At 46.2% G+C, this 27,243-nt stretch overlaps 1 pseudogene; it reads left to right on the forward strand.

Annotated features, from left to right (window-relative positions):
• Positions 1-230: 230 nt before the first annotated feature.
• LOC144129506 (uncharacterized) overlaps positions 231-27,243 on the forward strand; it is a 43,516-nt pseudogene continuing 16,503 nt past the window's right edge.

A 27,243-nucleotide genomic window follows, 5' to 3' on the forward strand; every position in this document is an offset into this window, starting at 1 on the left:
GAAATTATTCTGGAGACCTCCACTACGGCACCTCTTTTTCTCCTTCTTTCGCTCCCACCTTCCTTCCTTCTCTTAAGCAGTGGTTTCGGTGTTGGCCTAGATGTGAGACAATTACTACACCATTTCCCTTCCTTGAAAACCAATTTTCCAATTTTTTTTCAGGACGGCGCCTTTATACTAGCACTGAGCCACCAGCAGAGGAGAGGACATCAAAGGGTGTCCGAAAGAATATGAAACTTGCCATGCTGCAGAAGACATCGGTCAATGGCCTAAAAGGACCATCACCTTTGTGGTCCTTGAAGTACCTTGACCTTGTGTCGTGCTATACGGTTGAATATATGCACTGTGTGCTGCTTGGTGTGACAAGGCAGTTCACAGAGTACTGGTTTGATTCATCCAGCTGCCGTGAGAAGTACTACATAGGTGAGTATTTGTTCATGACCTGGGTTTTCTTGTTTCCTAGCTGACATAAGGCTGTGTGGGGAACTATGCTTTCTTGCTCTTTCAAGAATTGCACCTAACATAACATGCATACTAAGCAGTTCTTGTAGCTAGGCTTATTGGGACATATTCAGAAAAGGTACAGGAGCGCAAAGTATGGACACTGATGAAGTGACAGTACAAAACGAGCTTTGTACTGTAACAAGGTTTAGTTGACATGCATGCATATTTACCGATGTGCCGAGAAACAGACTGCATACATTCACGCATTTATGGACAACACTTATAGACGGATACAACGTAAGAACGCAGCGGCTTTTCTCTGTCAAAGGGACCCTTCCAGCCAGTGGCGTCGGCCAATTCTCATGACCCTGTTGATGTGACCAAGCAGGGAGTGGCAGACGAAAGGGGGTAATCCCTTCCCACTGTGTCCAGGGATAGACTCCTCTTTTCATTGTGGCGCTGCTCCCTGTATTGCGGCGCTAGCAAGGTCATGAGAATCAGGTGACGCCGTTGGCTAGAAGGTGGTCCTTTGATGAGTAAAAGCCGCTGTCTTCTTGAATTGTGTCCGACTATAGGAAAAAACTGTGCACTCTCGCATAGCACTACTGATGGGTCACTTTTAATGATTGCATTTGCAGGACGGCCAAGTACCGTGAATGCCCTCAACAAACGTCTCACCGGCATTCGACCACGACATCACGTCACCCGTCTGCCTCGCACAATCCAGGAGAGGCACTTCTGGAAAGCACACGAGTGGCGAAACTGGCTGTTTTTTTTACTGTGTGCCGTGTTGCCTGAACACCCTGCCTGCTCAATTTTTGAGGCACTTTGCCCTTCTCTGCGAGGCAATTTTTATACTTCTACAAGAGCAACTTTCATCTGCTGCCATCAGTTATGCAGGTGAGGCCAAATATTCTGTCTGAAGCATAGTTATTTCATTCTGCATTCCAACCTTAAGATTTTATATGCACTCTGGATTAATCCTCTAATAGACATTTATTCTACAGTGGTACCGGAATGGTCCTTTGGTACCTTTGCTTCCATCTTGTGGCCACCAAAAAGATACTTTGCACGAGCCCTACTTTCCATAAAGCAGACATAGATTGCCAGAAAATGCAAAAGCTGGACTCTTAATACCCAGAAATGACAGTCTGTTTATGACAAGCCTGGCTCGTCCCAAGCCTGCTAGCGGGTTAAAGCAGCATATACACCAAGTTCTGATGGCATGATTTTTCGTTTCAATTATGTGTAAGGCATTACATAGATCAGCACGTGACATCTGCCAACTATGACTGATGAATAGTTCATGATCGCATTCCTTGTGTCATGCTGTTGCTGTTTCAACACCAGAACGATGGCTGTCACCTAAAAAGTTAGTATAGGCTACATGAGGCTTGAAAAAACTGCAGTATTATCTCTGCTGCTTCGTTCATTGTCATTCCGGTTCTTGAAACAGGCTTGCTTTGGTGTTGCACTGAATTCAAATGACGAAGTAGTCATTATAATGCAGTTTTTTCATGCCTAATGTGACGTATACTGACCTTTGACATTGCAGCCATTGTTGTTAAAACAAAAACAGCATGAGAAGAAATTTAGTTGTAAAGTACTGAGGAATTGTTTTTGAGTACCAAAAGGTGATTCATGTATACTAATGTCTCATGAATCATTACAAAGAAACATGCAACAAAAAAAATTGTTACCGATATTTATTAAAGCGCCTGGCTTTTACTTTTCATTCTCCAAAAAATATTCTAACAATGAAAGGTACAGGGTGTTAACTGAGTTCTTAGCAAAAATATAATCTTTCCTAGGCCTGCGGTTTCTCAGTTCACACAATCCAGAGTGCAGTGTTGCTACAGCATAGAAAGGCATGCAATGCTACTAACAGGCTAGATGACACTGAACATAATGTCTCAAAGTGACCGTACGGGCCGCCGCGGTGGCTGAGTTGTTATGGCGCTCGGCTGCCGGCCCGAAAGACGTTGGTTCGATTCCGGCCGCGGCGGTCGAATTTCGATGGAGGCAAAATTCTAGAAGCCCGTGTACTGTGCGATGTCAGTGCACGTTAAAGAACCCCAGGTGGTCGAAATTTCCGGGGCCCTTCACTACGGCGTCTCTCATAGCCTGAGTTGCTTTGGGACGTTAAACCCCTACAAACCAAACCAAAGTGACCATACCTTGTAGTAGTGTTTGTGTATGTGTTTGCGTGCATGCGCGCTGTCTACAAAATCGCAAGAAAAATGTATCATTTAGGAAACAAAAATGAAGCAGTAGGATTCATTTATGATAAGGCCTCCGCTGTAATTTACTGCATGAGCAGTGCCCAGTTGGAAGTACAAAATATGGCACCAAAAACAGCAGAGTTTCGTTCATTTTCATTTCTTACATTAGTAATACTAATAATGTTTTTCTTACAGGAGGACATGCTAACTGTATGCAGCGGTGTTCTGCATGCCAATGAAACATTAATGGTCATTTTGGGCAAAGCTAGCCAGCGAATGAAAAGGACGTGCCAGTGACCTCTATTTCACACAGCAAGCACCTCACTTGTAGGATGCCACTATGCCCACTTGTAGCAAACTTCAAACCAGAATTAATTTGGGAGCCTGTTTGCATGTAGAACACAGAGGGGTTTATTAAAAAGGCAGATATCACAAACTTGCTGTCTTCATCATCCTCTTTGTTTAAACAAGAGTCGAGTGCTTTTTTTTCTGTTTCTTATTCTTACAGCAATAAACTCATAAATATATCCACTTAGTGAATCGTGGCTTACCAGCAAGAAAGCTGAGCAGTACAAAAGGGCTATGATGTTTTCAGCTGTGACAAACCTTTTTTCAGTGTGAAATGAGAAAGGGTTGAATCAGGAAGATTTTGAGTGTTTAATGTTTGGGTTCAGTGGTCATTAGCTTTGAAAATTTCAAGTGAATTTTTGAGAGGATTGCTTCTGCATTTTTTTTTGTTACAGCATATGATTTTAACAGCCAGAGCACTTACCATGCGACTCACTGCTTTCTCTGTACTGGCCTGAATATTTGTTCGATTGCTGAACTTGCCAACTTGCTTGCCACATAGCGCTGAACAGACACGGATGCAGGGAGACAAACAGGACGGGCGCTTGTTGGCTCTGTTTCTTTTCTTTACCACGGAAAACATTAAATGAGGCATAGGCAATATTCCGCCGTAAATGGCACATTAATAAAAGACCACTCTTATGTATTGTCAAAGGTTGATGTTTGACAAATTATCTGGAATTATTCCACGTTTCTACACCTTTGTTGCTGTACACTTTCTCGTTGCATCATGTAGTAACAACTGCTCTGTGCTAGCTGTTGTGAGGAATTGTTTTTCAAGAAAACAAGGAATCCAGGGTACCCTGTTAGGTGCAGCAGTCACAGCCCATAGTGGTGATCTGATGGAAGCCATCTGCCCTACGAAGCCGGCATATATGTGGGCTTCTTGGGTGTACACAATGCCAGCATGGTCACCACCTGGGGTACCACAACTCCCAAAGTGCATTGCCTTAGTGGTGGTGTAGAGCAACTTCTTGTCAAAGTGGTTTGTTAACAGTACTGAATTATCTTTATTTTAGAGTAGTGGGCTGGTGTTCACATAGCCACATAATTAAATATATTGAAACACTATGCCGCAAGTAAAATAGCTTTCTTTTCTTTTTTTTCAAATCGCCTCCTGCAACGCTTCGTGCGCCGAGCTGCAGCACTATACGGGGAGCGGTGCATGAGCTTCAATGTGCACCAGCTGACGCATCTAACCCAAGCTGCCCGTAACTTCGGACCCTTGTGGGCCCATTCTGCCTTTGGTTTAGAGAGTGGGAACGGCCACATCGTTAAACTGGTGACGGCAGCAAATGGAGTGCCTCATCAAATCTTGGAGCGGGCAATCATGAGTCAGGAACTGCACCTTGTTCTTTCTTTGAACGCAATTCCACTGAGGAGCCAGCAGTTGTGCAGTGAATTTCTTCATTACCCTAACGTGAGCAAGGCTCACTATGTGCAGGGTGCCTGCATGTTTGGGGTGCCGAAGGAAGTGCCTCTGCTTCTGCCAGCAGAAAGGGCTGCTCTGGAGTTAACGCTCAACAACATTCCTCGAGTGCAAGAATATTTCAGATGTTTTTATAGAGGAACTGTGATGCATAGCCAGCAGTACCAAAGGGGCACCAAAAGTGACAGTAGTGTCATTGAGTCTCAAGATGGCGAATTTTTCGTTATTAAGAGAATTTTCGAGGTAGTTGATGAGGGGTCCCCAAGCAATGGTGACCTTGTTTTGCTCTGCAGGAAAATTGTTTGTGAAGACTGCGATTTGTACTTGCCAGGCCACATAATGCAGTGTTTTTTTTCTCTAGAATGCCCACCGGTTGCGCTGAATCTGAGTGTAGTAGCCAAGCCTTGCATTTTTGTCACATTCAGCAATGAAGAAAATTATGTTTGCAAAATTCCAAACCTCATTGAATGAGACTAGGAGGCAGTGATAAAGGTGCACTAAAGAGATATTTGAACTCGTCTTTTTACCGCGAGAACTCTTTCTACACACTCCGGGCATTCTTAGAAACTTCGAATTATTGTCCTGTGCACCCTTTTCCATAATTTAAATCAAATGTCTTGGCTCCCGCCTTTTTTTGAACTCAATGCTGTAGGTAGGAGGAGTCAACCAACGCGTGGAGCCAGCCCTGTGGCGGCTTGCCGCTCTGTCATTGGCGGAGTGATACGTAAATCAAAAGAGTCCACGCGTATTTTTATTTCCATGGGCCTAATTTAAGGCTATGTGTTCTGCGACTGAAACTATTTATTCACAGAAATTTCTTAAAAACTAAATAAAAGCGAAGGCAAAGCCGCCACTATAGACGGTCTGAAAGGCACTCCACGCGTTGGTTGACTCCTCCTACCTACAGCGTTGAGTTCAAAAAAGGGTTGGAGCTGGGAGGTTTAATCCGATTTAAATTATGGAAGTGGCCCGCACAGGACAATAATTCGAAGTTTCTAATAGTGCCTGGAAAGTGTAGATAGAGTCGCCGCGGTAAAAAGACCAGTTGAGATTCCTCTTTAGTGCACCTTTAAGCCTTTGTCATTTCACTGGCGCTTGTTTACCCATCAAATTGTTAATAAAAAATTAATTTCAAAAATACTGTATAGTAGGTCCATAATCATCATCATCAGCTTAACTACACTCACTGCAGGGCAAAGGTCTCTCCCATATCTCTGCAATTAACCATGTCGTGTGCAAGCTATGGCCACCTTATCCCCACAGACTTCCAAACCTCATCCGCTCACCTGACTCTTGCAATCCCCGCTACACTTGCCTTCTCTTGGAATTCACTCCGTTACCTTAAAGGGTCCCTGGAAAGGGTGTTTGAGGTTGTCTTTAAAATGCCCGCATTATGTAGAGTACAGGCCAACGAGCGTTCATGCCGCATACAAGACCTCAGAAGCGAGCCGATAATTTACAACACAATATTTAAAACTCCAGTTTCTGTGCCTAGCGGTGACCTGCGGTGCTGTGCTTTTGCCGGAATCCGCGCTTGTTGCGTCATGTAGTGCTCATTGCATCAGCAGCAGACTGCTAGAGTTGGTTCGTGTGCGTCAGCAGGCGGCAGAGGCGGCGAGTCCGAGGGGCCGGCAGAGGAGCACCAACATTTCAGCGTTCAAAAAGTGACGACAGGAGAGGGAAAGGTGCAAAGACGTGGAAATTCAAATGTTGACTACAGATAACTCAGCTTCCACAAAAAGCATATAAAAAATTCTTACAGGAGGTTATTTGTGAAGCAGCATCCTTTAGCACCCTGGGCACACCGGATGTTTGCTGAGACCCCCTTTCACAGCCCCTTTAAGGGGCCATGTCAGCTTGCCTTTGCATACATGCCCTGGTCTTGCGCATTTCTACTTAATGGCAGCTATGGTGGAAAGAAGGCAGGCAGATGGTTTCTTCAGGGGCACAAAGTGAAAAGAGAGGGGAAAGCCTCAGGGTGCTTGCCAGTGTTTCAACTAGAGGTTAGGACAAATCCTCTTGTTGAAACATTGGCACGCACCCTGCCACTCTCCCCTTCCTCGTCCACTTTATTGGTGGCAGCTAGGATATCATTAACTGGTGTTCATTCTATGATCCGGCCACTTTGGTCCTTTCCTGGCTCATAATGTTGCAGTTACCATTTTCCATATCTTGCTGTGCTGTCTGCAGTTTAAGTTGAGCAGTTTTTGTTAGCTTTCACATTTTTGCTCCATAGCTAAGGGTAACATACAACCGTTATAACTCTTCTCTTGAGGGATATTGGCAATCTGCTATTAGCGACGTAAGTGTGCCTGTCCAATGCACTGTACCCCATTCTGACTGCTATCATTGTTCCATACTCATGGACTGGATCTGCGGTCACTGCCTACACTAAGCAGCTGTGTTTAACCTACGAGGCCCTCGGGCCAGTAGCTTTGCATATATGTGACTAGTTCTTAGCGGGGTGTGTTTTAACATGTTAATTCATAAGTTTACCACTTACAATAGTTTGCTGCCTATCACGAACTGTTCTTGCTTTCACGACGGTTTTGAACATTATCATAGATTTCTGGATAATTTTTAGACCCACCATTGTGCTTTGCTTGTCTTGGCCCTCGATCATGGCATGTGGGGATTAATGTTTCGAAGCTGCACATGGGTTATGAGAGATGCTGTATTGGGGAGCTCCGGATGAAATTTGACCACCTGGAGTTCTTTAATGTGCGCTGATATCGTACAGGACGCGTTTTTTTTCCTGCACTACAGTGCAGTTGCACTGGAAGAAGTTGAATCCTGCGACCTTGTGCCATACAGCCAAATGCCATAGCCACAAAACCATGACTTTGGGGGCACCTTCTTTACTATGTGAAGTCAAAATTGGAGATTCCTCGTGTATTAAGGTGCGCAGTAATAGCTGGTCAGTCTGGCGATACTGAAGTGTTAAGCTCCTTGGAAGATGCTACAGCTTGCTACAGTGTGCCACAGGTGTGTAACACATTCATTAACTAATAAAAAGGAAAGATGTTACAATGAAAAGAAAGTTTGTTTTCATTTTGCACATGGCACCACTGATGTTGCAGTAGTCACAAGGAAACTGTCGGTCTGCATCAGTGGACGGTTAGAAAAGTGTGCTGAAACCATATTTTGGATGGCAGAAGGTGTTCCTGTTATCAATGTTCATTGTCGAATGAGTCCTCTTTATGGCAGGGTGTGATGTTTCCAGTTAGAAGGTGAGTAGATACCGTACACATGCAAGATCCAGCTTTGTCGAGTATGGAACAAGTATCGCAGTGGAAGCTTGGTGCTTACATTTCACACATGAGCTCATGGCACTTGCGGATGATTTTATTTGTGATGGTTGTCACATTAAGGAGATGGCTACTGCGGGCATTCTTGAATTTGAGTATGCTAAAGGAATTGCGTGCACTTTTGCTTAAATTTAAGTTTGTCCTAAAAAAATACCATTTAACATGACAACGCTTGCAATGACAAATCGGGTGACAAAACCACCGCGTTGAACAAGCTGCAGTTTCGGGATACACTGCCTCACTCACCTATAGTTCTGAACTAGCGCCATGAGGCTTCTTGCTATTCCTGTAACTGAAGGAACATATGAAGACCATGCAGGTCCCAACTGGGGCCATCGGCCTCATTCTTCTCCGACAGCAAGTAAACAATAGTGCATCGATGGCGTAAGAGCATCAGCGTCAGTGGGGGACTATATCAAAAAATTAATTACACCTCCAAAAAGACATCTCAGTTAAGCTTTATTTTGACTTTGACATCTTTCGTTCTTGTTAACACGTTACAGACAAGAAGGCAAATTATTCAGCACACCTCTCAAGCTTAGGATATATATCAAATTTTTGTGTCTGTATATTCAGTTCCTTGCTATTGGAGGCTACTTCAGTAATAAGGGATGATTAATTCAATTGATTCATTTATCCTATGGACTAATGTATTGTGGCCTCATTTTCTGTAATCTTTTAGGTCGTGTCCTTAGCCTAATTATAGTTCTTTATTTCCTGATAGTTCTCTAAATAAACTTTTTTGGAATGTATGCACTTGAGCTGGTGTGTAACTTTGAAAGCACAGTACCAGAATGCCATATGCTTGTTCACACATGTTGTGCTAGCTGGTACAACTTGGATTGGTGTGATGAGTGGGATTTAACATCCCAGAGCTGCACATTGCCCATAAGAGACACCACAGTAGAGGAACTGATTTCCACCACCCGGGGTCGAATTAATTATGAGCTCAGTTGCGATCCACATGACAGACAAGATGAAATGTAATCCATTTAAGTTCATATGAGCCATATAAAAGACACATATGAGCTGAAATATAATTGAGAGACACATATTGGCCCATAGCAAAGACACATATTGTCCCAATCGAGCGACTGAGACACATCCGAGTGATACAAGAAACACATATTGGCCCATACGAGTGACTGGGAGATACGTATCTGCCATACTAGTGATACAACAGACACATATCGGCCATATGAGTGATATGGGGGAACACATTTTACCGTATACGTGACACATATTACATCATACGTGGCACATATTCAACACATATCTCGTATTACCACACATCGCACACATATAAATTCATACGAGGCACATATCCATCCATACGAGATTTTTCGATAGGGAAGTCAAAGCACAAAATTCCATTGCTATGGTCTTATCAGCTTGACTGACACAAGCGTTGCGGGCTGCAATAAATGTGCAGCCAATTAACACTTAATGTTGAAACTAGTACTGCATTATGGCTTAATAACTACATTAAAACTGCAGTAGCAACTCTTTTTCTAGCATTATTCGCAACAACAAGAGATGTGTATGTAGTGTGATGAGGTCTCTTCAGGACCAGAGAAGGTTAAAAACGGGAAAACAAGTTCCGCTTTCCCTCGAAACGCACCACATCTATTGGCAAAACACCCGACTGACGAATTATTGGAAGTTCTCAGTCTGCGTTCAACACCTAATATCTCAAGAAGTGCTTTTAATAGGAGCCTTCTCTTTAGAAAAAAACATTTCAGTCACAAATTGCGCTGTAGGTGTTTTCCATGCTGATGTTTCAAGTTTCAAGCCTTCATGAATCTTAACCCTTTCCGGTCATATATTGGACATCGCTCGACAGCGGAAAAGTGTGCATTTGGAGAGAAAGAGAGAGAGACTCTTTAATGAAGAAACAGAGAATTTAGCCGGCGTTTCAATATCGCTGGCATGCTACTCTGCGTAGGGAGGGGAATTTGGGAGATAAAGACTGAAGGAGAGCAGCGTGGAAGAGGTGGAAAAAAACGAAGATAAAATGCAGCCATGAAATGGGTACTAAGGATGCAGTGGCGAGTATTGATGTAACATATGGAATGATGGAGTGCATAGTCCGACGAATGGGCTGACGAAGTTCACTGCAAGAAGAATGCATGAAGGTAACCTGCAAGTGAATTTAGAGCTTATCGAGATGTCCAATGTCTTTTAAATATGTAAAAAAGAAAGTTCATTGCAACTCTCTGTTGCCTGAAGCAGGCTAAGGGGCCTAAAATATTGTCCATTGTTAGGGGCACTGGGCAGAGCTTCTGCATGCAATGTTCATAGTACGCACGCTCGTTAGCATACGCAGGGCACTCAAGCAGGATATGTTCCACAGTTTCTATCGAAGCACAGTTGTCACAATGCGGACTGTTCATTTGACCAAAACGGTATCGCAGGCCATTTGTATATGCAGCATTCAGACGAAGTCGGTGATAAAGTGTTTCGAGTTGTCGAGGAATTCTGGGTGAGAGTCTTGATCTAAGATGTGGGTCGATTGAGTGAAGAAATTGGTACTGATGTGTCGGCAAACTCCAAAGCCGATACGTTTCTTCGTACGCAAAACTTTTAGCCATTTGGGACTCATCAGATTTCGTGAGAAAACTTCAAATGTATCTCTGATGTTGATGGCCCTTACGGGCCGCTTCATCTGCTTTTTCATTAGCCATAATGCCACAGTGAGCAGGCACCCACTGAAATGTTATGCAGTGGCCTGCGGCAATAGCTAAATGATGGATATACCCAATGTCCAGGGAAACTGGCTGGTGATTCGTTTTCTTCAGCAGGTTGGCCAGGATCTGCAGAGATGCTTTTGAATCGGTGAAGATAACCCAACGGCTGGCGGTTCGGCGCAGGATGTAAAAAACAGCTTCCTTAATGCCGTGAAGCTCAGCTGTTGTAGAGGAGGTCCTCCGCTGCAGCCGGTAAGAAAGGGCATGGCCTGTTGAGGGCACATAAAGGCCACAAGAAGAAGTTTCTTTAGTAGTTGAACCATCGGTGAAGATATGGGTGTGCTGCGTATATTCTTTGATTAAGTAGGCGAAAGTAGCTTGCAGAAGTGCTGCCTGTGGCATGCGGCTCTTTGTATTCACACCTGGAACAGACTTCTTCACCTTTAGAGGAGAGAGTGTCCATGAAGGAAAGGCCAGAGGTAGTAGTTTCTGAGGCTGATTAATAGTAGGAAGGGGCAGGAGCTGCACTGCCTGGCCAAAGCTAGAGTTGCTGTGAGTTAGGTGGACACGGTGTAGGAAGTGCTTCTTCCCTTGCAGGACATGGCGGAGATGGGTACGCATAGTTTCCTGGGCGGCAATTACCTCTAGTGGGAGACATCCTGCCTCCGCTACTGTTCCTGATGCAGAGGAACCCTTTGGGAGGCCAAGACATATTCGCAGGCAGTTGTTCCGTGCGGCATTGAGAGTCTTATTGCTTGATGTAGATAATCTTTGAAGCACTGGTAGACAGTAGCGCAAGGTTCCTTCAACGTAGGCTTTTTCTAGCAGAAGCATTGATCGGCAGTTGCTACCCCACCTTGTTCCTGCCATGAACCTGAACACTTGCGATGCTGCAGTAATCCTCGCACGGAGTTTTTTTACCTGAGGTGACCATGACAGATTATAGTCGATTCCAACACCCAGGAATCGCTGAGATCGTACATATGGCAGCGATCGTCCGCCTAGGAGCAGAGGATATCGGGTCATCGTTTTTCTTGTAAACGTCACTGCAACACTCTTTTCTGGCGAGAGACGAAAACCTCTGGAAGCCAGGTACATCGAAATGTGCAATAGTGCTCTCTGAAGACGTTGCTGGTAATATAGCGCGAACGTGACGCGGTCCAGATGCAGATATCATCAGCATAAATTGTTATGCGGACCCCTCGCGGAAGGTGTCTTCTTATGTGAATAAGGACAATATTGAACAGGAGAGGGCTGAGCACCGCTCCCTGTGGTACGCCCCTCTCCACTGCGTGAAAGCGTGTTGGACCGTTTGGAATGGTAATAAAAATTTGTCGTTCTTTTAAATAATGCCCAATCCACTTGTATAGCCTTCCTCCAAGGCCAAGACTGCCAAAGGCTGCGAGAATTGCATGGTGAAAGACGGAGTCAAAAGCGGCCTTGATGTCCAGGAAAACGGCTGTTGGGATGTACCCAGCATGAAGGTACTCCTCAATTGATGAGACGAGGGCGATGATATTGTCAGTCGCAGACCTGTTTTGACGGAACCCGTTCATTTCTTGGGGGAACTCATTTCGGCTTTCTAGGAACCAAGTTATGCGCTTGCAGATCATGCGCTCCATGAGCTTACCTACGCAGCTCAGTAGGGCAATGGGCCGGAATGATGCGTAGCTTGTTGGCTGCTTACAGGGTTTCCAAACGGGCACGATTTTCGCCAGCTTCCATTCCATGGGCACCTCACCAGCCATCCAGGAAGAATTGTAATACTCCAGGAGTCGAAGACGGGAGGTGTGGGGTAGCTTTGCAATGGCGTCATAGGTCACCTCATCATGACCCGGAGACGTGTGCCTGTTTGCCTCCGCGATAGCTGTGGATAGTTCTTCCATTGTGAAAGGCAGGTCTAACGCTGGCACTGCCGCCTTTGGGATGCCTGTTTGACCATCTGCGGAGATTGTCGAATGCCCTGACCCTGCCGACAGCAGCTAGCAGTATTCTTCTGAGACTTCTTTTATAGATTTTTGTTCGTGAAGAGAGAGTGCAGCGAAGGGGTGGAGTTGTTGAAGTGGCGTGCGCATACCTCTAACAATCCGCCAAATATTGGTTACTGGTTTGCGCACATCCAGCGTAGAACAAAAGTCACGCCACTTTTGCCGACTGAGTTTATCCATGTAGCGTCGAATGTGACGTTGTGCCCGTCGGCATGCACGTAGGTCATCGAGGCTTTTTGTGCGCAGAGCTTTCCTTTCAGCTCGCCTGCGTATAGCGCAAAGCCTTTGGAATGTGTCATCATTTGAAGGTAGGTTATCATTTTTAGCTGTAAGTTGTGTACTCGCCCTCAGGGAATACGCAATTGTCGATGCTAATTCCTCATTGCGAGTTGCCGCAGTAACTCATCTGCTTACAGCGTCCTTGTATGCGTCCCAGTCTGTAGATTTTATAAGGAATTTCTTTGGGTTCCTCTGCGCATGGAAAGCCGATATGAGGATTGGGTAATGGTCGCTTCCACGTGTCTCCAAATCAGTGCACCAGCCAAAGTTGTGGGCGAATGAACTTGTGACAAATGTCACATCGATGCTGCTGGTAGTCGTCGGGCCTCGGAGGTAGGTGATGCTGCCGTCATTTAATGGCTGAACTGAATGCTTGGAGAGAAGTTTTGCAAGCTTGGCACCTCGGGCACATGTATGTGAGCTGCCCCAAATTTCATTATGAGCATTGAAGTCACCGCAATTAATATGCGGAGAGGGCGTCCTTGCTATCAAGTCTTCAAGTCTCAAAGCATCAAATGGCGTGCCTGGCTCAAGATATACTCCAATCAGAGTGTACTGTTGTCCGGCAATAACTGAGAGCGCATACGTATTCATTGTCGCTGTGAGGCGGGACATCAACCGGTGAGGCCGGGATATCCTTGCGAAAGCCTATCGGCAATCTGCTGACGTTATCTGGTCGTTGTGAATGATGGAAATAGTATCCATTGGGTCGGAAAGTTTCCTCGACGCGTGATTCACAGATGACTATGAAGGGGAAGCGGTACGCTCGTACGAGCTGTCGGAAATCTGAGAGTTTAGAGCGTAGCCCGCGAGCGTTCCACTGGAAAATGGTGCATGTACGAAAGATGTTGTGGATTGTCAGCTGAGGTGAAGTTCTCGCTGTGGAAGCCACGATTACTGAAGTGTAGTATTACGCCCCTGCGGAGCGTAGGAGACCGACACCAACGGCTCCATTGCAAGGACAGCTTCTACTTCTGGGAGTCTTCCTGACGAGGGGTTTGTACGGATAAGAGCCTTGATGGCTGCAAACAGCATCGGAATCAGTAGGCATGTGACATCTTGTTCACAGCTTCCGGTTTGCTGCCTGCCGCTGATCTTCTTGTCATGTTCTGGCGCCCTAGGGTCAGAGCAAGCGACGCTGTTTGTCGGGTCTTGTGTACTGCGTTGCAGTAGCTTTGATGAAGGAGAAGAACCAACGGGCTTCCCACGCTTCTTTTTTACCGCATCTGCGTAGGTCTTGTCAGCTGCTCTGCCACGCTGTGTTGATTGATTCTCAGAAAGAGCTGCCGTAGTCGTGAAAACCACGTCAGGGTTAGGTGGTGGTTCATGGCGCTTAGGGGGTTTCCCTTGTGTTTGCTCTGCCGTGCGAGCAACTGTGGCTGCTTTCTTTGTATAACACCCTCCATAGGAAGCAGGGTGTGGGCCACCGCAGTTAGCGCATTTAGGTTGCGCTCTCGAAGTGCATTCTTTGTGCGAGTGGGGGCCAGCACACACTTTGCAGCGCACGGGGCCGTTACAGTATCTTGATATGTGGCCATGCCTCTGACATTTATAGCACTGAGTTGCTGCTCCGACGTATTCAGTTACAGGGTAACTACAGAACCCCAGCGTTACTCGTTTTGGTAGCGGCGCATCTTTTGCGAATTCCAATATAACTGTGCGACGGCGTACCGCTTTTATCTTTCCACCATCCTCAGGAGTGTAGGCGATTAGCCTCCTTGCTGAGAGGACACCTTGGTCGCGTAGATATTCCTGCAGATCTTCGTCTGTGTAGGTGACAGGTACATCTTGTATTTTGCCATAGCTTGCCATGTAAGAGTATGGGACTCTGGCCTCTACAGCCACTCCAGCCAGCTTAGTTACCGTGAGCAGACGGTTGGTGGCGGGCAGCGTCGATACTGTAACCATCAGGCTCCCATCCTTGTGAATGCGATGGCTGAGGACTTTTTCTTGAGCCAATGCTACAACCGCTGAAGCCACAATGTTGAGGTTGGCTTTCCATAGGCTTCCTCCTTCCTCAGTGGACCTGAAAACTACAGGAACACCGGTAGCTCTCTTTTTCTTGTACGATACAACTGTAAATGATGCTTGGTACATGTCCTCTGGATGGTCGGTCAGAGGCTCGTTGCTGGCTTGGTCGTCGCGCAGTCTATTGTTTGGCGGGGCCTGGTCTGTAGCCGCAACTACAGGGGCCGCTGGACCCGCCGCTGGCGCTGCTGCCATCAGTGCAGCATGGAGTTCAGCTGGCGCTGATGTTCCGTGTCGGCGTTGATACAGCGCACAGCGCCGAGGAGGTCGCTTGACGTGCTTTTGCCGGCGGCCAGGGACCCCCAGGTCGTCGCACGTCGAGGACACACGCCAAAAAGACTGGAAAACCTCTGAAGTGAGAAAATAAAGCCGAAAATTACGGACCGGTGTCAGACAGCCGGCCCACTAATCGCCGTCTTCTTCTTCTGTGCATTTTGTCAGTTGTTGGATATGGCGCAACACAACCTTCTGCGTGCTATTTCCGTAGAAAAAATTGCGCTTCATCGGGTTGGAACTACTGTAGTCTGTAAATTGGCTATTTCTTTTTCCTCCCGATGTTAGCACGACCATAGCAATGCAAAAATATTATTTGATCATATCGTTTTCAGGGCCTGAATTGGTAGCCAAAAATCACGGCACGACTTCCATTCCAGCAGGCGTGTGTTATGGAAAGTTGTGTAATGACTTTGTAGAAACCAAAGACGACTTCAATGATTAAGACGACTATGTGCCTCCTTCTACAAGGATTGCATGCAGTCTCCAGTAACAGAACGATAAATGCCGCAAATGGGAGGCGAATTTTTTTGCAAGACATGCGAGAGGTAGCCTGACTTCCACTCAGAAGAGCGCTTAGAGAGGTTTCACACTATAAAGAAGTTCCGCTGAAGCCCTAGCGAAGCTGAAAAAATGATTTAAGTGTTTACAACCAAATCATGACGTCGCACTCCCTTTCTTTGCGAGAGGCTAGAAGGCCTAAACGTGTTGTGACTGATGAAGCTGTCAGTGGGGATAGTACAACTGACCAGAAAACGTTAATACCTTCACAGGGCACATTAGGTAGTGATCGTGGGTACGAAAAGCATAATTACTAACCACTGCATCCAACTACTCTTTGCGTGCCACTTATTTGCTAATACTTGAACTATGACAAACATACAAAACACCAACATGCATTTATCACTGGTACCTGCAATCATTGCAAAAGAAAACAGTAGATTACCAAAACACCAGCCACGCCTGAATCCTGCCCTGCTGCTTCCGCTGCCTCCAAATCGTCCATTGTGCATGTGGGAAGGGTGAGCAGCTCCACACTTGGGGATTAAGGATGCACAGCTTCAGCCTGAGCCAGAGCCCCAATCGCTGCCTCCAGTTTCAATAACCTTTCTAAAATCCTTGCACCTTGCTGCCCTTTGTCATATAGCTGCTAACGCACCTCCAACAAAAAGTGCATTGATCGGAATGCTACCGCTGAAACGAGCAAACATTTAAGTGGGGGAAGGCTTCTGCACATCAGACAGTGACACATCCATATTCAGAAAAGCCTCAATAATTCGAACTCTGTTAATTCGAAATCCTGGGTAATTGGAAGAATTTCTGCGGTCCCGTAACTTATACTGTAAATCTGACCATACAATTCGAAGCAACGTCCCATAATTTAAACCATAAATCTGACAATATAAATCGAAGCGGCACGCACCATACTGGTTAATTTGATGATCTGAGATGCCATGAGAGGATGTTCGATTCAAATTTCGCCTCGAACTCATGAAGCGACAATCTTTCCAGCCGCAACGCAGCGCTGCATAGCAATGCTGATTAGTAACGCCGATGCTCAATATGCGTCAGTGTTGCGCTAAATATGATTATGATCGTATCGTCATGCCCTTTACAGCGAGCGTGCATTTCACAATGCACTGACCGCTGCCTTGAAAGTGCACAGCTCTCATGGACAGCGCTGCCACTAAAATGTGATTAAGGAGCGTAAAGGATTGGGCAAGTTGGTGAGACATGCTTAACGGAATAATGGCGCAGATCAAGTATCAAGATCAAGGTCAAGGCATATTGGGAGCCAAACAATAAAGTTGTAAGTTGGCGCTTGTGTGTGTTTGTAATCTCCTGCTCTCCTGTCACTTGATCTGCGCCATTATTCCGTTAAGCCACTGAAATGTTTCGTCTGAGAAAGCTGCAATCACGTTTCTGCCACAAATAGCACGTGTGTTTCGAAGCTTTGTTGCCTGGGCACTCAATTTCACCAAACACACTTGAAATTACTTTGCATACTGCCGCAGTTTTCAAATCGTTTACAATAGTTACCCCTGATGATTTGCCTAGCTCCTGCGGGGTGCCGAAGCAGCATTAATGCATGCACCCCGTCTGTCTCTCCTGCACCACACTGCTCCTGCACTGAAGCCTGCTCTTATCGCCTTACCTTATCGCCACCAAGACAGTGGGCTGCATATCACGCTGTCATATGCGGAGCAAAGCTCTCGTAATCACGTTGTGTGCCCCATCAGATCTTAGATCAACTATAAGCAGCCACAGTCTCACTTCCTCAAATAACCTGCACATCCTCAAACGTAGCAACATGCGAGAGACAAATACAGTTGACAATCAATAAACTAGTGACATGGGCAGATTAAAACGGTTTCCAGTTTTCCACACAGAAAAGAGTAGCCATCTTTTTCTCGCTGAACATATTTGGTCGATAGAGAGACGCAGTCGAGTTTCAGAGGCAACAAAACACACTGGATATTTGCTGCAGAAACGCGCCTCCAGCTGTCTGGTCTAAAGCATTGCAGCGGTCTGCATATTAAAAAATGCCTATTCACTACACGGGCACATTGCAAGGCAAAGCAGAGCAATAGGAGCATCACACCAGTTGGGGCTGTGCATATGTGCTTTGCAAATTTAGGCTTTTGCCCCGCTCAGCTAGGCAGTGCTAACATAGTTTTTTTTATGCAGTGCGCTCCGGTTACTTCTATATGCACCTGTACACCCCAGTGCAAAAGTGAAGAGACCATGCCAATTGACAGAACTACGTGCCAGCACTTTCTCACTGTGCAGAACGTTTCAAGATATGCATGGGGGTACCAAACCAAATATATTAAAGTCAAAAGAGCTACAACTGGGGCTAGTTGGAAATGCATCCTTGAAGGTATTGGTGAGCGCTACGAAAATACGGAAAGGGACGAACACTCAAGACAAGCGCTTATCTTGTGTGTTCGTCCCTTTCCGTTTTTTGGTAGCGCTCACCAATACCTTCAAATATATTAGTCTGTCTGCCCACATACCTCCGCCAGGCACGCTTTTATACGCAGAAAAATCGCAGTCAGCGCCATTGACATGGTCTTCACTTTTGCTCACAACTGTGCATGCTGCAGGAAAGCCAAGCATGCCACCACTGCGAGTTCCCCTCCCTGCTCCCACCCTCATTGCAGTACAGAGCTATGCATGATTAGCTGTAGGTGTTTCATAAACTCTAGGTGCAAAAAAAAGAAGAATGCTGGAGCACGTGTTTGCACCAGCAGCAGCTATTCACAAATTTTGAAAACTGGTAAAGCAAGTTTTGGTACCCTGAACGGCCGCGCGTATTTTTCAGGAATGAAAGTGAAGAGCCTCACAATGGGAGCCTGATGGCTGGTGGCCTCAGGTTCTGGGCTCTCCATTAGCTCTCCGATCAACTGATGGTGCCCTTCCTTTCGGGCACTGCAGAAGGAGGCTGAAGGCAAACAAGAAATCCAGCGTTAGTGGCAATGCAAAAAGCGTGCGAAACACCACGAACCCGAGCACCCGCGCCTAGCCGTGCGTGGCATCGCCGTGTCTGGGGAAAAGAGGTTCCTGGTGGTTGAGCCGATGCCGAGCGTTTGCACCTTTAAGGTTCGTCGGCGGAGGCAACACACCACTTTGTTGGCCCAAGCTACCTGTAGACGGCACCTCCAGATGACCCGACCGGGGAAAATTGGCAGTCACCTTTCCCTGTCCTCCCCTCCATCTTTCACTTTCCTATCATCTTTCTTACAACTCTCCTTTCTCTTCTTCTCTTCTGTGTTTTTTCACTACTCATAGGCGGTGAGGGTTAACACTGTGTGGGCAATTGCCCTGTGTTGTGTTATATTTGGTTATAGTTAGGGTATACAGCTGGCGTGGGCAGAGCTTGCTAGCAAGCTCCGGTCCCGTCGCCTAGTTGGGCTTCATGGAGGGTGGCTGGCACCATGACTGAAAAACTGTATGGCTTCCCCTTTTCCAAACTTGATCGCTCTCTAGAAAGAGGGCGAAACGAAGCAGCTGATTTTTTCTCAAAAAAGAGGCAACCATTTTCAAGGTTACACGTAGTCCAGAGTGAAAGTGACGGAAAACAAGCAAGAACAATATCCCCATCCCTTATGTCAAAATGCTTAAACGATACCTTGGGCCCTTGCTACAAGGTCTCAAAAATAGCCAGCGGCGACTTACTTCTTGAACTGCGCGAAAGCATCCAGTGTTCCAACCTCTCAAACATTGCATCTATGGGGAACATATCTGTGTCCGCAAGCCTCCACCGATCTCTAAGCACAGTCCGAGGCGTAATCTTCGTGTCTAACTTTATCCATCTTACAGAAACCGAAATGCTTCAAGGACTATCTGATCAAAACGTAATTGAAGTTTACAGAATCAAAAACCGCAAGGACAACAAATAAATAGATATTAAACCCTTGGTACTTACATTTAACACCAGTACTTAGCCCGAAACTATCGAGGTTGCCCCCGCAGGGGGGCGCCAGCAGCTTGCAGGCGTTTGCGAGTGGCTACACCAAGGGTTCCCGAGCATCCGCAGGGACATCCCCGCAGGGGTATGATGGTGAACAGTCTATCACCACGGACCCGAGCACCCGCGATTCGCCGTGCGTGGCGTCGCCGTGTCTGGGGAAAAGGGGTCCAGGTGGTTGAGCCGATGCGGAGCGTTTGGACCTTTATGCCCCTCGGCGGAGGCAACACACCACTTTGGCCCCAGCTTCCTGTAGACGGCACCTTCGGCGTGACCATTACCCCCTGAACAGCTTTCAGGCCTGCGCGACACGTGACGCGACGGCAACGACGTCAGTGCGCGCTGGCTGGGGGCCGCGAACGATTTCCGCGCGGTCGCCTTGCGGGAACTGATGCCACAGACAGGCTTGTCGGCCGCTAGGTGCGCGCGATTTATCAGGGCAAAGACAAATAACTAAGATTACGGACCAAATTATAGATATTTATTTATAACAGCAGACTCTGTCTGTGTGCATATTTACATATATTTACGACTATACATCGTTCATGGCCAATAATTATGACAGACAGAAAACGATATTTTGCTGTAATGTAGAAGGATGTTGCCTTTTATACTGCGTGCTATAAAATCGTAAACAACTGACAGCTTAAACAAGTTGTTGCACCGATAAGAGATACACACAGTTACAATACCAATCGGTATATTAAAGTAGGCCCTGTGGCACGGTACGAGTTTCAGATGAATGAGAGGAAGGAGAACATAGCACATTGCAATGCCAAGAGGTAGAAAACGAAAACCATACTCGCATCTTAACTGTAGGTTAGAAGAAAATATTTCATCCATTTTTCATAGTAGGTGGCCACCCTTCAATAGCATAAAACCCGACATATTACTTTGTAGAGTCGAAGACATGCAAAGAATCCACAGTACAATAAACACACTTGTGACTAAACTGTGAACTAGTTTATAATAAATAAGTGACACAAAGAACCACTTAATTAACTGCTTCAGGTACAAGAATGCACAAAGAATTCACTGCACAAACTGCAATTCACAATAATGTAGACACTAATAGAATAATACATAATAGACACTGCAACAATAGTACAATAATAGACACTGCACAAGAAGAGCACATACAGACAAAAGGTTTGGCAAGTCATTCACCTACCACAGCAGGCACTGTCTGCGGGTTCAGCTCCGTAAAAAAACAACATTGCACTTAATTTCCAAAATACTTTAAAATTTCAGATTAAAAACAAAGAACTGTCATTTAAACTCTGAGCTAGAAAGCATGCATGACGCAAACAAAAGATGGCTCATTGCACTACAACAGGCAGAAGTTCGCCAAAGAAATCACATGAGGAAACTGCAATAAATTACCTGCAGTGCAATTTGAAGTAATTATATGTGCGGTGTACAAGTTATGGAAAATTACTTTTCAAGAACGATTTGGGCTTTTCTGTTTTTTGCCTTATGTTCTTTTATATTATAAAGTTGATCATTCCTTTGTTCACATAAGTTGTTAAGCATTATGTTTGCTGCATAGTTTGCAACAAGTGTGACAAGGAACTCATAGACGCATCCCCATTTTCACGTAAATCTATGTCCTCAAGCCTCGGTAGAGAGCTGAGCGTCAGTTGCCGAACGACAATCCTTTGGTTGGGCCCATGGAGAAATTGTGTGCAGGCACTTTGTGTGACAAGCTTTGTAACTACAACCTCCGTGTACATCACTATTGTAACCACAAGGGCAGATGGCAACTTGAATCCACCTCGGTTCACTTGTGCGATTTAGGAATGGGTGTCTTCTTTCATTTCCGTCTCACTTCCGGTAACAACCAAGTGTCCTCGGAAACTTTCACACTTTAAAACTTTATTGTCGCATGCGCACAATACCCGCCAACATAACCAATAACTGGCGTTCGTTCTCTGAGTGCATCAAAGTCAGAGTCTACAACTTGAACACTAAAGGAGGTTTCTACATCTCTGACACTGTCTCTTCGGTGTTTCTGAAGTCACCAGTGCTCATCTTTGGCACGGCATTTTGAAGGCGAATCCTGCCCTCTGTCGCACAAAGCTGTCGTACAGATATGTGGTACTGCCCACCAGCCATATGCCGGTACTGTCCAAAACGACTCTCGAGAGAATCCGTTAGAAGTTTCCCTATTAGGACGTACTTAAAATGAAGTTCACTTATGCAGTACTTTGCCAATGCCAGTAAGGATTGAGCAGATAGCCTTAGGGCACTCAATGTTTCCTGGGTAAGGACCCCAGTGTCATGCCCATAAAATTCCCAGACATCAAGCCAGGTAATGAAAACATTCAGAAAAGCTACGTTTGGGTCACCTGTACTGCAAGACATGGGTTCTTTGTTAACAGTACGATGCTGGAAGCCTTTATTTGACGTTTTTACGTTGACAATGCTCCACCAGCGAAGAATGATTTTGATGAAATCTGCTGTTGCTGCCGCATGCTGAAAATCAACTTCACCACTGCGAGCTGTCAAGGATGTGGCTACGTGCGGATTAAAAACCTACAGTACCTGCTTCATATTTTGCCGTTCCAAGTTGCTCGAATTAAGTGCCTTGGATGTCAAGTCATACCCAGACTTTATCAGTAGAGATGACTCCTCTTTATGTAAATCTCTCAAATTCTTAATTGAGGCAGTCATTTTGCATTCAAGACAAACATCACTGTTTGAAAGCTCAAAGTGTGGGTAGAAAAAGCATGTCTTCGCATTTTTCTGATTCACCCAATTGTTTCTGATACACTTCAAAAGATGTACAGCATCTACCACATAAAATAATGGCCGATCTGGATCTGCCGGATGTGGATAAACATGACGAAGCATTGGCTTTGGCAGAAACATCTTCATTACCATTCTGTTTAGAGTGTTATTGTCACAAACAACGGCTATGACCCTGTGTCCAATCTCTTCTAAGCATATGATCCCCTTCTTCTGTATGGCATGAAGTCGGTCGCCCTGTATGGTTTTTACCGGAAGAATGTGTGCTACCTCCTTGAATGAGCTCAGCAGACTTTGTATCATAAACATGTGTACAGATGTGGCTGCCTCGCTGGAATTCACTGCAGCACCACATATGCTGCCCCCATTATAATCAAAACAAGGCTTGATATGAATTTCGTCAAGCATCAACGTCACTGTATTTTCATGTGGCTGCAGTTGTGTATATCTCTGGGAAACATACTGAAGAAAAGTTGCATCACAAGAATCAATTTCTTGGCACATTTGTACAGATGAGCACACTTTCCTACTAGTGCTCGGATGGGGCAAGGCTAGTGTACTTGTTTTTCCACAAATACTTGTAGGCATGCGGCGATATTGTGTGGAAAATGCATGCAAACACCATTACCTGTGTGCTGTACTGAATACGCTCTGCAGAAAGCAGTGTTAGCTGTTCCTGTAAAAATTTCACAGCCCCTTTCTTCTTTTCATTAATTCTTGCTTCCAATTTGTCTAGAAGGGAAGTTACTGCAAGCGACGGTGGCGAGAACTACAACGGTCGCCAGACTCGTCACACAGCATGCTCCGGTTGTTCAAAATTTCCAACGAGAAGTTTACTTTGGAAACCTAGTCTGGTACAACAGCGCTACCAAGCTTCTTGATCGCGGATCCTTGGTAGCAGGCTGAGACTTGGAGGTTTTCGAACACTGTCAATGACGCCTTCAACCAATGTTCACGATCGTTGGTGATGTTCGAAAACATCGTACACTTTTCTTTACGAATCACAGTCCACTGCACTGACATTCAGGCCACTTGCAGGCGCGCCTTTAGTTCTTCGAGTGACGAAAATTGGTCTCTCTCTTGCTCCGCTTCATATGACGTCAGTGATCCTTTGACCGCACGGGCGAGTTGGGAAGCTTCTAGTCGGCTCCTCTTAGCATCAGGTGCTTCTCTCTTGCTGTTGTCTGGTGCTGAACGGTACGAAGGGCAGTTTAGAAATACGGTAGGCACCGATCCACGTCGCAACCGCGGTACTGGCAATCGAACTGTAAGAACATTTCTTGTTCTTGGATCCGTGTACGATGTGTTGTCTCGATGCATGAAGCGTCGAAATGATCGGCGCAAACCTGCACAAACGTACAAACATTTCGTAAACATCTCAGAATCCACTTATTAAAATAACCTAATGCTAGCCCCTTTGTCTATAAGCGTGTTTGCAGCAAAAGAATGTGGCCACAATCAATCTATCTGGGCTTCGGAAGCATCACAATAAACGTGCTGATTAAGTAAAAGCAACCAGGAGCACATAACAGTACCATAAACATTATTTACCTTAGTGTACGAAGTGGGCACGAAGTCCTTCCTTGGAATGGCGCGTAACCACTTCTTGAAAGTTTCGTCGTCTATTGGGAAAGAAAACACTGGTATCTTCCTGCCTGTATCGTAATTGCCGGTGCACCCCGGCACACAACACTTGATCGGCGTTTCAGTGTCCAATGCACATCGCACACGGAAACAAAATTGCCGCAAAACAACGACGAGAGACGACAAACGCGACCACGCCGCTGCAACCAACCGGCCCGCGCGGCGCAGGGAGCGTGAAAGAAAGAACAGCAGGGACTAAAACAATGTCGCTGGCGATGCGGCTTCTGCAAGTGTCAGTCTGCCGGATGTGACGTCACAAATTTGGGCGCAGGCCTGAAAGCTGTTCAGGGGGTAACGGCCTGACCCGACCGGCGGAAATCGGCGGTCGCCTTTTCCTGTCCTCCCCTCCATCTCTCACTTTCCTATCCCCTTCTTACAACTCTCCTGTCCCCTTCTCCTTCCTTGGTTTTTCTTTTTTTCCTGGCGGCTAGGGTTAACCTTGCGTGGCGAACTGCCATGAGTTTCGTCATATTAGGTTATAGCAGCGGTGTACGGCTGGCGTGGGCAGGGCTTGTTTTCAAGTTACTGTCCCGTCCCTTTGTTGGGCTCCATGGCGGGTGGCTGGCACCGTGGTAACTTTTTATGGCTTCCTCCCAGCTTACTAACGATCGCCCTTTGAAATGGGGACGGACCGATGTCACATCTCACTTTTTCAACAAAAAGAAGACAACTTTTCCGAAGTACCACATCGTCCACAGTAAAGAAACAGAAAATCCAGCCAGACAAATATCCCCGTTCCTTGTTTCAAGAGTTCTTACAGACTCCTTGGGCTTTCAGTACAAAGTCACAAAGTTGGCTAGTGGTGACCCCCTGCTCGAACTGCTCGACAATACTCAAATATCAAAGCTTGCAAACATTGAAACTTTTGGCGGTATTCCTGTCTCGGCCACACCACACAGATCATTGAATACAGTATGTCGTGCCATCTGACACAATGACTTTCTTCGCCTAACAGAGGAATAGATGCTCTAAGTACTTTCTCCGCAAAATGTAACCAATGCCCATAGAATTACAATGCGCAAAGCCAACAAAGAAATTCCAACAAAACACCTGGTCCTGACGTTTACATCTTGCACCCCATCCGAGTAAATCGAGATAGGCTATGCAAAAATCTCCTTTCGCCCTTATATACCCAACCCTATACGCTGTTTCAAAAGCCATAAGTTCAGTCACGGCTAAAAAAGCTGCCGCGGCCGTAACACCTGTGGTAAATGTCTCAAATGACTACCACTCAGACAACTGCGATGCCGCGCCACGCTGCGAAGGCGACCACGCGGCTTATTCAATGTCTTATCCTGCCTAAAAAAAGAAAAGGAAATAATTACAATAAATACAAAGGACAATACCACATTTAAAGAGGCAAGAAGGCGTTATGCAATGTCACATGGCACTTTCTCCTTCACATCCCACACAAACTTCGCCGATGTGGTGCGCGAGCGCGGCGCACCAAAGCGGCCTTCGGCACCTGCCCAGCTCACTCTAAGTGAGGCTGAGGCAGGGCCATCCGCACCCCTGGCAGATGCAGCGAAAGCTGCTATGCCACCCCCACAAACGGGCCCTCCGGCCACCAAGTCGGCAGCCCGCAAGGCTTCCCGTTCGGGAGAAGTCCACCTCCCACTGCCCGTGGGTTCCCCGCGGAACTCCAGCGCCTCCACTGAGGCGATGGATATAACGCAGAGCTCGCTTCGGGCGCAACGGCGGCGGGGCTCCATTGACCCAAAAAAAGAAAAAATCACTATAACAGGCCCTCAACAAGGAAGGACCTGAGGTTCTGAATACATCCCCTTAAAAATTTATAGTGGCGTTTCTTATCCACTGGAACTGCCATTCAATTTTAAATAACTATGGTGATGCAACAGACCTCTTACATTCTCTGTCTCCTGTGGTACTGTGCTTTCAGGTGACCAAATTGGGACATTTACACAAAAATATTTTTAAAAACTATAAAGTCTTTCGCCATGACCATGAGCAGGCGAATAGGCTCTCTGGAGGCGTTGCTGTTGTAGTCCAGAGCGTTGTTGAAACACATGAAATCAAGCTCTTGACTAATTATGAAGCCGTTGCAGTCACTGTCATTAGTGTATCTTCAACCACACCTCATAGTAACACTTCATGACATAGAAGCACCTTTTATTCGGTTACCAGAAAAATATCTGGTAGCCGGAGATTTTTAACGCGCACTCCCCATTTTGGTGGAGCGAACAGACGGACGCTAGAGGCCGGGATTTAGGAGATTTTATTCTATGCAACAACCTTTGCCTGCTAAATACGGGCAAACCCACATACTGCACCCCATCCTCAGAAAAGATGAGTTCCAAAGACTTGTTTTTTAGCTCTCCATCCGTTTTTACCGATTTTAAGTGCGGTGTTCTTGATAACCCACACGGAAGTGATCAGTTTTCAGTAGTAATTAACTTTTCATCACCCCCGCAGGGGAGGGGGGGGGGGCGTCTGCGGCTTGCAGGCGTCGGTGAGTAGCGACACCGTGGGATCCCGAGCATCCGCAGGTACATCCCCGCAGGGGGATGATGATGAACCGTGCATCACCACGGACCCGAGCACCCGCGCTTCGCTGTGCGTGGCATCGCCGTGTCCGGGGAAAAGGGGATCCTGGTGGTTGAGCCGATGCCGACCGTTTGGACCTTTAAGGCCCCTCGGTGGAGGCAACACACCACTTTGGCCCCAGCTTCCTGTAGACGGCACCTCCGGCCTGACCCGACCGGGGGAAATCGGCAGTCGCCTTTTCCTGTCCTGCCCTCCATCTTTCACTTCCCTATCTCGTTCTTACAACTTTCCTGTCCCCTCCTCCTTTCTCGGTTTTTTCACTTTTCATGGGCGGCGAGGGTTAGCTATGTGTGGCTGACAACCCTGTGTTATGCCGTATTAGCTTATAGTGGCGGTGTATAGCTGGTGTGGGCAGGGCTTTTTAAAGACGCCTGTCCCATCCCCATGTTGGGCTTCGTGGTGGGCGGCTCTCACCGCTGCCGAACACCAAACTTTTTTTATGGCTCCCCCCTTTCAAAACCTGATCGCTCTCATAAAAGAGTGCGTACCGAAGATATAACTATTCATTGCTTCAGTAAAACGAAGGAATCATTTCCACAATTTCATGTCCCTCATAGTGAGGAAACAGAAAAACTGCTAGAACTATGTCCCCATTCTTAGTCTCAAAATGTCTGACTGATGCCATCGGTCCAGACTACATACAAACTGTCAAAAATGCCCAATGGTGACCTACTACTTGAACTAAAAGACATCGTACAATACTACAAACTTTCAAACCAAGTGCAAATTGGGGACATCATTGTGTCTATCACTGCACACCGATCCTTGAACACCGTCCATGGTGTGATTTCTGAAACAGATTTTATCCA

This window comes from Amblyomma americanum, chromosome 4 (genome assembly GCF_052857255.1).
Source record: "Amblyomma americanum isolate KBUSLIRL-KWMA chromosome 4, ASM5285725v1, whole genome shotgun sequence".
Classification (NCBI taxonomy): domain Eukaryota; kingdom Metazoa; phylum Arthropoda; class Arachnida; order Ixodida; family Ixodidae; genus Amblyomma; species Amblyomma americanum.